Genomic DNA, 15,539 nt, shown 5'->3' on the forward strand with positions numbered 1-15,539 from the left:
CTCAGTCAATACCCATGGATAAAGATAATGCAGATCTCAGTCTTTTGTAATCCATGATTCTTTTAGAATAATCTTTCTTCTTGTTCGAACTGTTGTACTGATAGGATGTGAGTGATGTCTGGAAACACAGAGGTCTGTAAAAAACTATACTATGTTGCCAATTTAATATTTGAAAAATAGATTTTATGTGTCACTGAAATAAGTCTTCTCTGTTTGGAGTTTTATTTCATTGTGATTCTCGTCCTATGTAAATGTGAATTTTTGTGATCAGCTACAAAAGAGCGCAGCCATTAGCGCTATTGATCTACAGCGCAGTTTATTGGTAAATGCTGAATGATATGCGATTAACATTAAGAAATATTTTCAGATGTTAATGCATATAGTGAAGTTACAAAAAGATTTAATATGTATTATCTGTTAGGCCTACGACTCAGTTGACAGGCAAACACTATTTCAGATACTTTATGAATCAGGGATAGATGAAAACACCAGAAGACTTGTTGAACAAACGCTCACAGATACAACATCAAGAATTAAGTTTCAAGGCGAAATTTCTGAACCATTCAAAATCAAAACAGGAGTTCGACAAGGTGACGGACTGCCCCAATTCTCTTTAACTTGGTTTTAGATAACGTAGTAAAAACACGGGAAAACACATTGAAAAACAGAGGCACAAAGGGTATAAGCATGAGCCAAGGAAAGAACAAATTTGAAGTAAAATGTTTAGCCTTTGCGGATGATATGGCATTGATAACTGAAAACCGAACAGACGCAACAGTAATGCTTGATATGTTACACGAGATTGCTGAAAAGATGGGCTAAAAATATCCTACGAAAAAACCGAGTATATAGAACACAAACATAATACAGAAAAGTTAATGAAAACAAAGTATGGAAAAATTAAAAGAGTTGATAGATTCAAATGCCTGGGGGAGTGGATCCAAGCCAATGGACTGGACAACACAACAAATAAAGAAATAATAAAAAAGTTGGAATTTGCATATAAATTAACACAAAACTATTACAATAAGAAATCAATATCCATATAAGCAAAGATTAAACATCATAATTCAGTTATTAGAACACAAGCAACATACGGATCAGAGTGCCTAACATTGAATAAGAAAGGCGAATTAAGAGAACTAGAAAAAAGAGAGAGAGAAATATTAAGAAAAATTCTAGGTCCTGAGAAAAACAAGGAAAATAGGTGGATTAAAAGGAGAAATGAAGACCTATACAAAAATACAGAAAAGATCACAGATACAATGAGGAAGAGACGGCTAAAATTTTACGGACATTTAAAAAGAATGGAAGAAACACGGATTACAAAGAAAATTTTTAATTACGTTAGTAAGCTGAAAAAAACTGTAGGATGGATAGAAGCAGTAAAGAAATATGCCAACAAAATAGGTGTTACAGAAGAAATAATACGTGACAGGAATAACTTTAGGCTACTTATAGAAAACGCAAACTCTGAAGAAGATGCGCCAAAACCTCGACCCAAGAGAGTGTGGACAGATGAGCAGAGACGAGCAGTTGGCGAGAAAATGAAGAAGTACTGGGAAGAACGGAATAAAAAGAAACACCATAAGTCTTAAGTTGTATGCGGTCCATAGCTGGCCAAATTCACAATAAAAAAAAATTATTTGTTAGTAGCAACCCAGGGGTTGGAGCTGAATCAATAAGTGATTGTCTTACATTAGCCGCCATATTAGTGAAATATTGCAGCGATAGTTTTAAATTGACTTTCTATACAGACATAAATGTTGGTGATCATAATAACAATAATAATTGTGTGTTGGTGGCACAGAACCAAATCTGAGGTAATAAATGCCAGTTGGACTGTGAATAATCTCTAAATATTATGAACTTCTATGAAAGCAAACAGCACCTTACGTAATACAAATTCTTATATGCTGATGTATGTACACTGGTTATCTCGTAAAGACTTTTACGAAATATTTTGACACGAAGAAATACATTAGCGTTGTGGTGTACTGTGTGACAAAAGTGTTCATTTTGATTAAAGAAAAGTGTTGTTACCTCGAATAAGAGAAGCGTTAAATTCCATAAACGAATTGGAACTAGTAAAGAGACTTATGCAATAGCACTGACAATAGTAAAAATCATTACTCTTGTTTAGTTCAGCTTACATATCATACATACAGCATGTCTGCTGGTATGTATATAATTACTTTTGTGCGTGAACTTAGTGCCATTTACACTGCTTCACAGACAACATTGCTACACGTTCCAAAGTAGAGATTTCTTTAAGAAAATAACGATCGCTAGCCAGGAAAAGCAGTTATTAAATAAAACCTCATAATGACTAACTAGTTTTATTTTAATCTTGCTCAAATTGTACAACACGCAATCAAACCACAGAGTAAGCAATATATGAAAGCAGCAGTGGGTTTTTGTGTGTGAATTCCTTGTGTGATATTAAAGATCCTCTTATACGACCATTCTGCATCAGAGACAACCATTTTTTCTTTACTAAGTATTTGGCGAGAAATGTTGGGTTGACGGCGTATATTTATGTCAAACACAAAATGCGACGGGAGAGTACCTTTGTGCGATTACAGTTCAGTTTTGCAGTTTCCGTTTATAAACTGCGTTTAATTGGCCATGAGGTTAAGCAAGTTGGTATTTCTTTCACCACATAGGTACTGGATTTTCTATTCTTTTCAAACCTTTGTGAGAGGACTTGTCTTTCTACGCTGTGCTGAGACCAGGAATTGTTTCATCTAGCCTTAATTAGATTCGTCTAGGTTAAAACATGCCCATTCCTTAAAAAAAATACTGATATCGTCGAAATTTTGATAACTGAGTATTCTGCGGGCCTAGCTTTCGGCACGTAACGTGAACATTTTCGAAGTTCCGTGTTTCCTTCTGCACAATGTCGTTCTGGCGTACAACAAGCGCCAGAACGGATCTGAAGACCGCAAGAGAAGAGAAGGCGGTGACACGACGTCGACCAATGGTGCGCTGATTAGGAGCGCACCACGACAGCGGCGGCCTCTACAGGAGGAGAACACAAGCGCCGCTCCTGCCAGGCTCGGCCGCTCGTGGCCGCGGTGCCGTTGCGAGGGGGGGGAGTGTCTCCACGCGAAGGCTGTGGCGGGTGGGGCCAGCTCAGGCGGTTCAGTTGAACCCGTCGGCGGCCCCGTCCGGCCCCCCGCCTATGACGAACCAGCTTCCGACCACTGACTAAGACCAGGTTTGCTCTTCCACTGATGACTCGCGCTATTGTGACCCAGCGTTCATTGTTATGAGAAAGCTCGTTCACGGGGGCTCTTACCCCGGTCGAGATGACGACGAGGCGGCCATACTGACCTTTTGCAATATCCTGAAGGCTGCTGCACTACCGAGCTCGGGGCAGCAAGAGTCGGGTGTGCCACCGAGAGCCTCGCGGGTCGCGCTGCAAGATTTTGCGGTCCCGGCGACGGCGGCCTCAAAGAGAGTTGCGCCACTGCACTCGACCACTCGAGAGGTCGATGTTCCCCCAGTTGTCCCACTGGTCCCGTTGTCACGAGAAGAACCCGTTGCTTCGCTAGTCGACGCGCCGTCCTGCGCTGGGGGCATACCTGCGGTCTGGACGGGCGCAAAGACATCTCCAGAGACCACCGACATGGAGGCCATTGACCTCCCGGACACGAACCTTGCCGAGGCAATTGCCGAGGCAGAGTGTCGCGATACCGACTCTGACGAAGCCCGAGCGCCAAGAAAGCGCCGGGCTACGACTCGTAACGATTCGGATACTCACTCCTAGACCTCCGACTCCGCGAGGCCGCGGAAGAAGGCACCCAGAGGTTCCCGCTGGGAGGACTGTAGCGGGCTCTTCCCAGAGTGCCGCCAGGGCGCGACCTTCGAAGAGGCCGCAGCGGTCCACTGCGTCGAATGCTGTCTCCCGGCAGCCTGATGAGGACGGGTTTGTCGCCCCACCTCGGCGGCACACCGCCAGGGCTGCCGTACTGCGGCCACCGCAGCCGCTGCCGACAACGAGCACGTTTGCAGGGGCAAACGCCGACGAGATGGAGGACGGCGAGGCGCCTCTGGTGCCGCCCCCGCCGCCCCCGCCGCCTATCGTCGTCCAATGGGACGGCGTGTATAAGGACCTGCAACAGAAGCTCGAGAGGGTGGACACGTCCACTACTATCAAGAATGGCGGCCGTGACCTCTACAAGGTCACGGTCGCGACACGCGAGGAGTACCGGGCGATGATGGACGCCATCTGCAAGGACGGCCTCCATTGCTACACCCACCCCTCCAAGCCGCTCAAACTTCTGAAGGTGGTATTCCGCCAATTCCCCTCAAGTTTGGCGCGGACTACCTCCGTGAGCAACTGGAGGATATGGGCTTCGGCGTCAGGTCCACAGCCTTGATGAAGTCCCCTCGTACCCACCGCGACATGCCGCTGTACAAGGTTGTCCTAGTCGACAACCTGGAAAATCGGAAGACTTTCCAGGTGCAGTTGGTCGGCCGCGTCAACGTTGAGGTCGATCACTCCGGGCCAAAGGCAAAAGGGCTCAGTGTTTCTCCTGCCAGCGGCTGGACCACGTCTCCAGATACTGCTCCATGCGTCCCCGCTGCGTCAAGTGCGCGGGGCAGCACGAGAGCAAATCTTGCGGCCTTGCCCGCGGGGACAAGCCGACTTGCTGCTACTGCGGCTGACCGCGTGTTCCCTGTTATAAATGCTGTTCGGCTTTCGAGAGGGGCCGGAACTAGCAGCGAGACAAGGGTGCTCCTTCTCGTAAGGTGCACTCTTCCACCAGCTTCGCTGCCGCCACCGAGACCGGGTTACCTGCCCCCTCCCAGCGCTCTGACCAACCCGTCGGAGAGAGAGAGAGAGAGAGAGAGAGAGAGAGAGCAGCAGACTGCGCCGACCACAGCTTCGCCCGAGAGGGCGGCTATCCCCGCGGCCGCGCCTGACGCGCGGGTTGCCCGCCAGCTCAGGCGTAGCCGCCGCCCGGAGCGTGCCACCCTCGCCGCTGCGCCACAGACTGCCGCCGACAGTCCGCCGCGGCAGCGGCAAGCAGCTCGCGCTGCACCGCAGTTGCGGCCCGAAACCGTCGCTCCACGGCATTCGACACCTACAGAGCGGCCCCCGTCAGCCGCCGCTGTGGCGGAGGCCGCCCCAGCGGCCCTCGCCGCCTCCACTGCTTCAGAAGCAGCTGAGCTCCGATCACTTCTGCGGTCGTTGAGCCAGCTGTTGGAGCAACTCCCGGTGCTAGTCACCGCGGTCACGGCGGCCCTCCAGGTAGGCGTCGTTCCTCAACCCCATCGTGGATAATCACCATATCCGTGGCCTCACCGCCTGCGCTTTTAACGCGAATAGCTTGTTCCCACAGCAAGGGGGCAATCGATATTTGCCTCGTGTGCGAGACCTTCCTGAAGGCTGGGATACATGTCAAGGTGGCCACATTGACCCATGGCGGAGGGACGGTCGTTTACATCGAGGCTTCCCTGAAAACACCACGAAGTGCAGTTTCCGCCCCTCGCCGCTGTGGAAGCCACTGCAGTGGCTGTTACCACTACGGCAAACGTCATCACCTTCGTTGCGGCCAAGAGGCCGCCGAGGGGACTGCTCCAGGAGGCTGACTTCGATGCTCTACTGGCGTTGCGAGAGGAAGATTTTTATTCCGGACGACCTTAACGCCAAACACACACAATGGAACTCCCGCATCACCAACCCCAGTGGCCGCCGCCTCCTACGCGCCACACAACGGCATGGCGCGATAGTACTGGGGCCTTTCGACCACACCGTATTCCTACATCTCGGCCAGGCTGACGTGAGTTTCTACATGTCGCCACTCCTGGCTCTATTGTGGTTCAACATAACGTCTACCCGGGTTCCCGGGTTCGATTCCCGGCGGGGTCAGGGATTTTCTCTGCCTCGCGATGACTGGGTGTTGTCTAATGTCCTTAGATTAGTTAGGTTTAAGTAGTTCTAAAATCTAGGGGACTGATGACCATTGACGTTAAGTTCCATAGTGCTCAGAGCCATTTCAACCATTTTGAACCTATCGTCTACTTGGTAGAGAGGGAATATCATGTTTGAATTTCAGACCACAGTGCCATTATACCTTCTTCACTTGGTGTAGCCAGAAGAGGATAGAATCCGTCTCTCCCTATCAAATATCATCGGCAGAAGTTGGAATTAAACCCAGACCATAAGTATAAGAACCTATCATCAATCAAACAGACCAACAAATCCTTTTCTCGGTGACTCATTTTTCTATCGTAACGCCGTTGCGCCACACTGGATTAGAATTCTGACACACAGGCTCCCTGTAGTGGTTTGCAGCATATTCAGTACATTAATTTACTTGGTTGACCAAATCGCCATGGACCAGTTGCCTCGGCTACCCAGTGCATACATTCGACTCTATCTTGTGATCGCCGAAATAAAATCATGTAACTGACACCTACACAGAACTGCCAACACTGTAGAATGCATAAATTTAAATGAGAAGTGTTCCTTTCCACTCGAGCTACTCTAATACGCTATTTGTTTGTCGATAACGTCGTGCAGTGCAAGAGAAAAGGTGTAACTGTCTGTCTCTCAGAAGTCTAGGTCCGTCCATATGCATTATCTCACAGCACTGAGGAATGTAGAAGTTCTGAATGAATTGTTGTTGACTTCTGTAACTACTGTAGCTATGTGTCAGCTGGTAGCGTCATGGTAAGTGTCGCGAGTTCGAATACATTCACTGCTGCATTTTTTAAAACGCAATTCTGCTGTCTGCTGAGGTTATCAATCTAATGGAACTTTGAACATAATTCCCTCCACTTCTAAACCCAAAATAGCCGCATGTGGATAAAGGGCTAACTTCTGCGACATTTTGTTCTTTCCAGGTTTAATAGACGGCCAGGCAGCAGATGCTACTCCAAACTTTTGGATTAATAATGGGGAGATCGCATCGTGCCAAAATACGTCAGAAAAGTATTTCCTGCATTAGCTGTCGTGTGGTAGTAGCATTTTATTCTTCTTCAAACCTTGTTTGACAGCCTTAACTCAGGACAAGTTTTCTATATGCATGTAACCAATAAACTGCATGTGTATTGTCAGACAGTTATAGATAACATCAGAGATTCGCATATATCGTTGATGATTAATTTGTCTCTGATGTTTACTATTGTTTTAACAACACTAAAAGAAACCTTACGAAAACTGCGCACTGTGGCATTTCATAAACAAAGTTATGTAATCCTGGAAACCGAAAATTTGCTTCTCAGTAGCGGAATGAGGCGTTACCTGTTGTGCAGCATTGTATGTTTTTCACCATTGCACTATGAGCCGAAAGTATTTTCTTACGATTTCCGTATCGATGTTTGATCTGACTGCTTGTAGATCTTTCTCAGGAGGGATAAAAACTTGACAGTCAGTGTGACTAGACCGGGAAGATGGTTTTTCACAAGTCAGTACATTACCACAGAGCTAGCGAAGAAATATGTTCCTTCACTTCCTCTTACGAGGCCAATAGTGGCTAGAACTCGTAAACCGCTATTTAAAGGACGAGATTAGTTGCGATTTCAGAGTACTATGACTTTCGTGGACTGAAAATAGTAAATTTAGAATGTTTTGTTACACCTCAAGCAACAATAACTCAGATTATTCAATGGAAATGACTGGAAAACTCAAGTGAACTTTGAGGCTTAATTCCGTGCACACCAGAAAGTAACTCGTCGATCACAGAGTTGCCAAACATACCTTGCCTTGTTGCCAAATCTCAGTTACAGTACCAACAGAAAGAGGACGAACAGATGTGTGGCTACAGCGGACTTGTAAGTAACAATAGCTGGCATCTCAAAGATACGTAATGCATCTGATTCGCATTTCTGTAACTAGTTTTAGGGACTGGAGTAGAGTTACTAATAATACTTAGAACTGACTGCAAACTAAGCATCATAAATCAGTAACTCTCATAATTGTGTTTATATTCCTTTCATAAGTGTACTCAAAACTAATAAATTCATTCATGGTTATATTCGTGCTTGCCTGATAGTCGAGCACAACAAACATATAAAATTAAAAAAAATGTGTGTGTGTGTGTGTGACAAGAGAGAGAGAGAAAGACATAAATATAAAAAAGAATGAGAGAGAGAGTAAAAAGTAGTTGTAAAGATATTGAAACATGGTATGTAAAGAAACCTTTCATTAAAATGACACGTCCCACACCATTACGAAATGTCGTATTCATGATCTGTGGAACAAGTATTAATCTAATCAGATGTACTCTAAGTTAATCATATCATATTGCTGACTAGCCATGAAGAGTTAGGAATTACCTAAATTTTCTCCAATATCAGTAACCAAATCTAATTTTGAAAATAAAAGACGACAGATTTTCGAATAAACTGGGACTCCAATCAAGACTCTTTCGTCCCTGTTAACTAACCACGAAAGACGTCTAATATACTTCCATTCTGACGTAACGAAGTGTGCATGCTTTTTAAGATAAAGTGCATGATGAGAAGTTCTGTGATGGAGAGACGAATCCAGCTCATTATCGGATTGTTAATTATGTAAATTGAAATGTTACGTATCGGTTTTTCTTACCAGCTGCTAGGTGTTTGAATCTAAAATAAGGATACAAATTTTTGTGCCTGCGCGACAATTGAACCGCACACCTACCGTCCTTCTTTATCGTCCACGAATATAGCTTAAGTATCAATTGCTTAGTCATCAACAGTAAGATGTGTGCGTGTTTGACCAGAAATAACGACGCCTATTGCGACTGTTGACAACACATGAACAGACATTAAAAATGCACATTAATTTTCACTAGCAGGCTGGTTTGCACGTGAAAATGAAATTATGAATATTTTTGTACTGGATCAGGATTCGGAACCACATACTTACCTATGGAGGAGACCTAGGGAAGAGTGCAGTCTTGGGAAAAGGAACGAAATTATTGAACTATACTGTTCCGAGATATTCAGATCCGCAAAAGAGGAGATACGAATTCGAATCACAGAACAGCACCAAATTTTTCAACGTCTCTAGTTCAATCAAGTACAAATAAAATAAGAGCCCTGTTCCTTTAAATGGCTATCGGTTCATGAAACAAAATAAAATTTTCTAATGTAAGTAAGTTTAGTGGCTACAGTATTTCAGTTTATCATGACATCCGCCTATGTCATTTCCCAACCTACACAGCCTCTGCCCAGTTGGTAATAAAAGAAGTTGATGTTTAATGCGGATTCTGGATTATATCGCCTTTCTCTTGAGGTTACCAGAGGTAAAGTAAATCTGTTTGTGCGTCTCAAAAGTAAAAGACTGAACCCACGCGTTGCACCTGTGATAGTTCGTTCCACCAGACCATTGTGACCACATTTCCCAGCCCAAGGAGTGTGCTGTAACGGAATATGTGCTTAGCTTACAAATGCGAGTCTATTAAATGGTTAAGTAGAAGCAAGCTTCTGACGCGGAGATTATGCTATTCGTATGTCAGCAGGATGTAAAGACTCTTCTAGGTATCATAGCCTCGATCTGAAGACAATTTGAAATTTTCACTAATTCAACAAGTGTCTTACTTCGAGAAAATCAACTGTGAAGTGTGGAATTACCGGAAAATTCTATTATTACCGTCATTATTACTATCATTTTCTTCATACCGCTGATGGAACACATTTTCTTGTAGATCATTTAATGCCTTTTGGTGATTATAGAAGCACTTGCCCAAGAACAGTTTCTTTCCCTGTCTACGGAATCATTTTCATGTTAATATCAAACATCATCAATTACTCGTAGATTACATTAAAACTAAAGTAACTTATGAAGACGTTGCTTGATAAAAGAAACGCGCTGCCCTTCTGCATGTACTTGCGCCTAGAAATGGCTGTCGAAAACTGACAAACAAAAAGCCAAGGGATCTTACTGTCTTCCGATATACATCGCTGTCAGTTTTTTTATATGATTTGGTCCACGTGACCTGTTTCAAGTTGTGTATGACAGACAATGTTTTAGAAAATCAATTGTTTTCCTTTGCAGTAAACAGAAAGATTTACATTCTAAGCTACGCAAGTTCAACTTTTCGCAATATTAGTTCAAATTTAATGTTCGCTTCTATAATGTAGTAAAGTATTTCACAGTTGCAAAACCCGCATCCGACTCATTGACATTACACTTAATCGCTGACCATAAATTCTAGTTCAGAGTGACGCCAGTTTAAGTAACTTAATGTAGCGACTACTGTTTGCCATTGCTCTTTCTCACCGGAAAATAGGCAGTTCACTCTTGGGTTCCATAAGTACACTGTAATAGTAATTTCTGTGTGTATGCAATGCATACGGATTGTAGACTTTAGTGGTGCTCTGTCTCCTACTTCGGTATACAATATGCCTGACGTAAATGGGCCATTTCTCATTACAGGCCCCGGGCAGTGCATCATCATACTGACAACAGTAATGTGCTTATACTGACAACCTCACTGTTCGTTTTACCTGATTTTGTTATCATTTAAATAAAACAACAAGACCTTCCAGTGGGAGACGTTTCGTCCCCCTTTTCCTTCTGTGTAATTTGTCAGTAAGCTTTTTGCCTTCCGACCAGCGAAATGCGGCAGAGGACGGTCGGTAAACGATTCACAAACCACGATTTAACGCCGTTAAGACGATTTGTTTAAACATTGTCGTAGCTGAAGGAATTAAATTTCTTCTTAAATCGCCTTATGCAGCAACGTTCACAAACATCTCAAATAGGAAAAGCTCTTTATCCCGGTACGAAGGTTGTAAAACAAACTTCTTACAGTTTGTGTCAGGTTGATCTTTTCGTCTGATAGCACTGCATTAGTATTTTGTCTAAGAGGTATGTAAGTAGTGTTCCTGTATCTGTAGGAATCATTGGTTGAAAACGAGTTTAAGACCAATGGGTACAGTACTGCTAAATATTCAAAATGGTTATCCACGTAACAGAATTTTTTCTGTAAATTAGCAGCTCCATTAAATAAATCAGAAAAAGAGCTTGCACATGCTGACCCCTACCACGGCTATAACTGCGACACGAGACACGGGCGGTACCACGGGGCTACGGACACACAACTGCCAACACCCTTCACTCATCATGGTATTGGTCGCTCAGCCTCATAACGCATCGTGAAAGATAATAAAATTTGTCACTTACGTAAAGAGTAGAATTTCTTCAGCCAAAAAAATTGAATTTTCATTCTCAGCGTCTTAGTTTACGTGAGGATTATATAGCACGAATCATTCAAGTGGAAAGGGAATATCAAGTGAATTTAGCATGTCAGTTCAGTAACATACACGGAAGTGATTGCACTGTCACAGTGTTGCCAAATGTTTGTGACGATGTTGCCAATTCTCAGCTGTGCTAGGACCAGCACATAGAGGCATTCGACTGAAACATAGCCATGACCAAGATTGTAACTGGGTTCGACAGCATCGTCGTCTACCACCTTGAAAACTCGAACGGTGACAGTGCTCGGACAGTTTCTTACGTTTACTGGTATCAAAGCTACAGCATGTAAACACAGAAACGTTAATAACCCAGAGGTCATTAACTTTGGAACCCATAGTAAAGTAAAGCAGTCATCAGTCGGAAGATTGGTTTGAACACCACAGTGCTTTAATAGGCACGGTCTTGTTGGAGGCCATATGCCATTGCTTTCCTCCGACGTTTGAGTTGTCTTACCTTGCCAGTTAATAGGGGAACCTACTGTTTGAGGCTTTCAGACCACAGTGCAGCTCGGAATTTTTCACATCATCAAACACTGCCCGAGGTGAAATAAGTGTATAGTGGCACATAAAAATTGTGGTGTTGACCAGGGATCGAACCTGAGAACTTCGTAGTCCTAGTCTTGCTCTTTACCACTTCGCCACCATGTAACGGCTGGAAGCTCTAACGTACTAATGAAATGTTTTATTTGTAGACGCTCTTTCGGTGTACAGCAATGAAAATACGATTGTCCGTCCTCAACTTTGTCCTCGATTTTTTCAGATGCTAGGGACTGTATAGCACAAAGCTAGAACATCCATGCAATATTTGACAAAAATCGGTAGCGCACTTGTCAGAACCTCTCCTTGTGAAACTTATTTGCAAATCGGAAGTTTGTGGAGACTGTTTCCCCCTGATCTCCACAACGAGCGTTCTAAGTGACATACAGCAATGTATGCAATACCTCGAATACACTGAACGCCACAGTTTACTTTAGTCTTCCGTACTAAAACATGTTCGTTCCTTCGAAATAATAGTTACGACTAAAACATATTTCTGTTTAACCTGAATTATGTTGGACAGGTATAAATTGTCATCTAACACAGCTCATAAAAATTTGAGACTAGTGATTTTGGCTGATATACCCATAAACACAACACACCTATCAGTTGTAACTGGATCGTCTGCAATAGCACTGATTTAATGATATTGCTCTAAACGTTCCAGTGAAATCGTGGATATAATCCGCGTGTCACAGTATTGAAAGCTTGAAATCGGGAATGAATTTGACGTCGGTGCTCGTGCGAGTGCTCTGCGTCCTGTGTGGCACTTCGTTTCCTGTTGCCTTGTGAGTCGGATCTTACTTCTGTCAAGGCGACATGTCACAGCTCAGTGAGTTTGATAAAGGTCGTATCGTTGCGCTTTATGAAGACGGGTACTGTATCAGTGCCATTTCCCGTGTTCTGTGATACAGCAAATCCACTATTCATCTCTGGGTGAAGAGGATGGAAGATGAAGGCGACGTAAACCGTCGTCGTCGCTCTGGACGCCCACGGACTACCACATGGAATGAAGACAGGAGTACACTCCGCTGCAGTGTTGAGGACCCTTTCAGGAGTGGCAGAGAAAGTAAAAACATCCTGCAGCTAACAGTGAGCAGCTCGACCATACGTCATCAGCTCAACGAGGATGGATGATATGAACGGAAAACGGCTGTTAAGGAAATGCTGAACGAGCAACACAGGACTGCCAGGTTAAATTTCGCACTGGCCTGTAGGAGGAAGCCGCTTTCGGACTGGGACCGAGTTATGTTTACCGACGAGAAGGTATTTTCAACTGCTCCAAATAGCTCTGTCCATGTGTATCGACTAAGTTTAACGAGATACGACCGTAAATATGTCCTACAGAGGCATAGGCGTGGCCGGACGTCTGTCACAGTTTGGGGCTGGATATCAGCAAATGGTTGCGGCGTGCTGTGGGAACTTGAGCGTCCGCTTTGTAGTGCTTATTACTGCGAAATACTGGAAGAAATCATGCTTTCTTCTGTTCGCCAGTGATTTCCTGAAGGTAGAATCATTTTCCAACATGACCATTCCTCAATTCATACAGCCAATCGAGTAAGACACTGGTTTCAGATGAAAGGAGACGTTGAGCTGTTAGACTGGCTTCCAAAAGCTGCTGACCTCAATCGCATAGAGCACGTGTGGGCAGTGATGGAAAACATTATTAGGAGGAAAAGACCTGCACCAACATCCAAGGCAGCGTTGTCGGAAGCAGTTCACGCTGCGTGGGAAGAGATGTCACAGAGTGACAGATGCATCAGAAAAACTTGTTGCCTCTGTTCCCTGGCGATTAAATGCATTTGTAGAAGAGGACGGGACTGGACGCGGTACTGACCCTACTGTGTTAACGGGAAGAAGACTTTGTTTAAAGCACATATTGTTTAATTTCATCTTAACTTCTCTTCAGCGATGAAGATGCTGTGAACAAAAGGAAAACGTCTCCAATTTTAATTTTGTTAGTAAAATTTTAATGTAAAATAAATCGCAAATATTTGCATAACAAGACGAAGATGTTTATTTCGATGAAGAGTACGTTTTTTCTCATAAGACGCATAATGGCAATGAAGATTAAGGCATCAAAGAGAGACCATTTATGTTGTTTAATTTTTCTCCATTTCTGTTTATGCCAACTTGGAGGTACTACATTCAATTCAGTTCTATTTACTTTGGTGCAGGGACACGCAAGTGCCAAGGCACAAACGAGAGATTCTTAATGTTAAGGCCAAGCAAAAGCCACAGTGGTGGCTACGTGGTGGCAAAGTGGTAAAGAGCAGTCAGCGGTGGGGTAAGGTCGTCGTGCCTGTGTCCCCCTGTTAGCGTACCGCGCGCGCACGTGTTTACGTGTTTACCTTCCGGTGCGGCGAGTGTCACGCGTCCGTGTCTCGGTAGTGCCATGGCGCACTCGTACCGCAAGTCCACAATTAAGATCACATTTCAAGCGGACTACGCAAGACCTCGAGAACTTGACATTGAACGTTTCATCCGGGAAGAACTTCAATTGCATCTCAAGACATCATTGGGATCCACTTTTCCATAACACAACGTGATCAATGAAAAGGCGTGCACTGATGTTGTGCGCCGACATACTCATGGCCACATAGGAACTGTCACGATCGACCACGCTGGATTAGGCCTTCGCACTCTGGGGATCTCCGAGCTGCCATTCGAAGTCCCACCAGATGTTGTGATGACAACTTTAAAACTATACGGCAACGTGCTAAGCCACCTGGCTGAAAAATGGCATACGTTTGAGACATACCTCGTCTTAAACGGAGTGCGACAAATTAAGATTGAACTGACGAAGCATGTGCCATCCTATCTAGTAATTGGCGGCTGCAGAGCCATTGTCATGTACGACGGACAACCGGGCTTGCGGCGGTTGTGGCCAGGAAGGACATGTCCGATCGGTCTGCATTCAAAGCCGACTGACCCAGACACCGGTTGGTGAAGTTCCATCCCCGGCGACGCCTTCTTCACTCCCCATCACGTATGCAGCGCCTGCAACCGCAACAGCTGTTCCTGCCCAGGATCGTAACACCGTATTGCAGTCAGTGGTCGATGACAGTGTGGCGGACAGCATATCCCCCTCTACGACGTCATCGGCAGACCTGCCTCAAGACGGTGATCAATTGTGCCACCGAGACGAGCCTAAAGAGAAGATGGAAGTAGAAACGGAAATTGTCCCGACTCCTGCCTTCCTACCAATGGAGACCACATCAAACGATTGCCGCCCGCACTCTGACACAGAACAACATGTCCGGAAACAACGGACCCATCGAAAACATAAGAAACGGCGCCATACGCCATTCGATGCTTGCCTGCTGTGTGACCCGGACGAATATCCGGCATCGGACGACACTCAGGACTCTATCACCACAACTCACCCTTCCCGTCACGATTCTACGGCGAATACTGCTTCCGAGCCTCGGTCTGACAACACGACTTCTGCTACTGAACATGCGCGTGAGCGCTCTACTGAGAGCACTAATCAACAGTTAACCAATTGCTGCATCTGATTCTTGGGCGGATGACGTCGAGGATGAGCCACAGCACCCGGAGGATGCCGAGGGCATAGATGCTCCCTCGGCTGTACCCAGCACCGACCAACCACAGTGACTACGGCTGTATCGTCAGCCTCTGTGGGGCCACCCTTGCCGCTCACACCTGGCCTCCTAAACAACCCACTTGCCGACATGGCTGACCAGACATATCGTCTAGCAACGATTAACATCAACAAATTACGTGCCCGATATAAACTAACGATGCTACAGGTTCTTCTCAACGCAGCAGGCATCGAC

The sequence above is a fragment of the Schistocerca nitens genome, chromosome 1, assembly GCF_023898315.1.
Source record: "Schistocerca nitens isolate TAMUIC-IGC-003100 chromosome 1, iqSchNite1.1, whole genome shotgun sequence".
Taxonomy (NCBI): Eukaryota; Metazoa; Arthropoda; class Insecta; order Orthoptera; family Acrididae; genus Schistocerca; species Schistocerca nitens.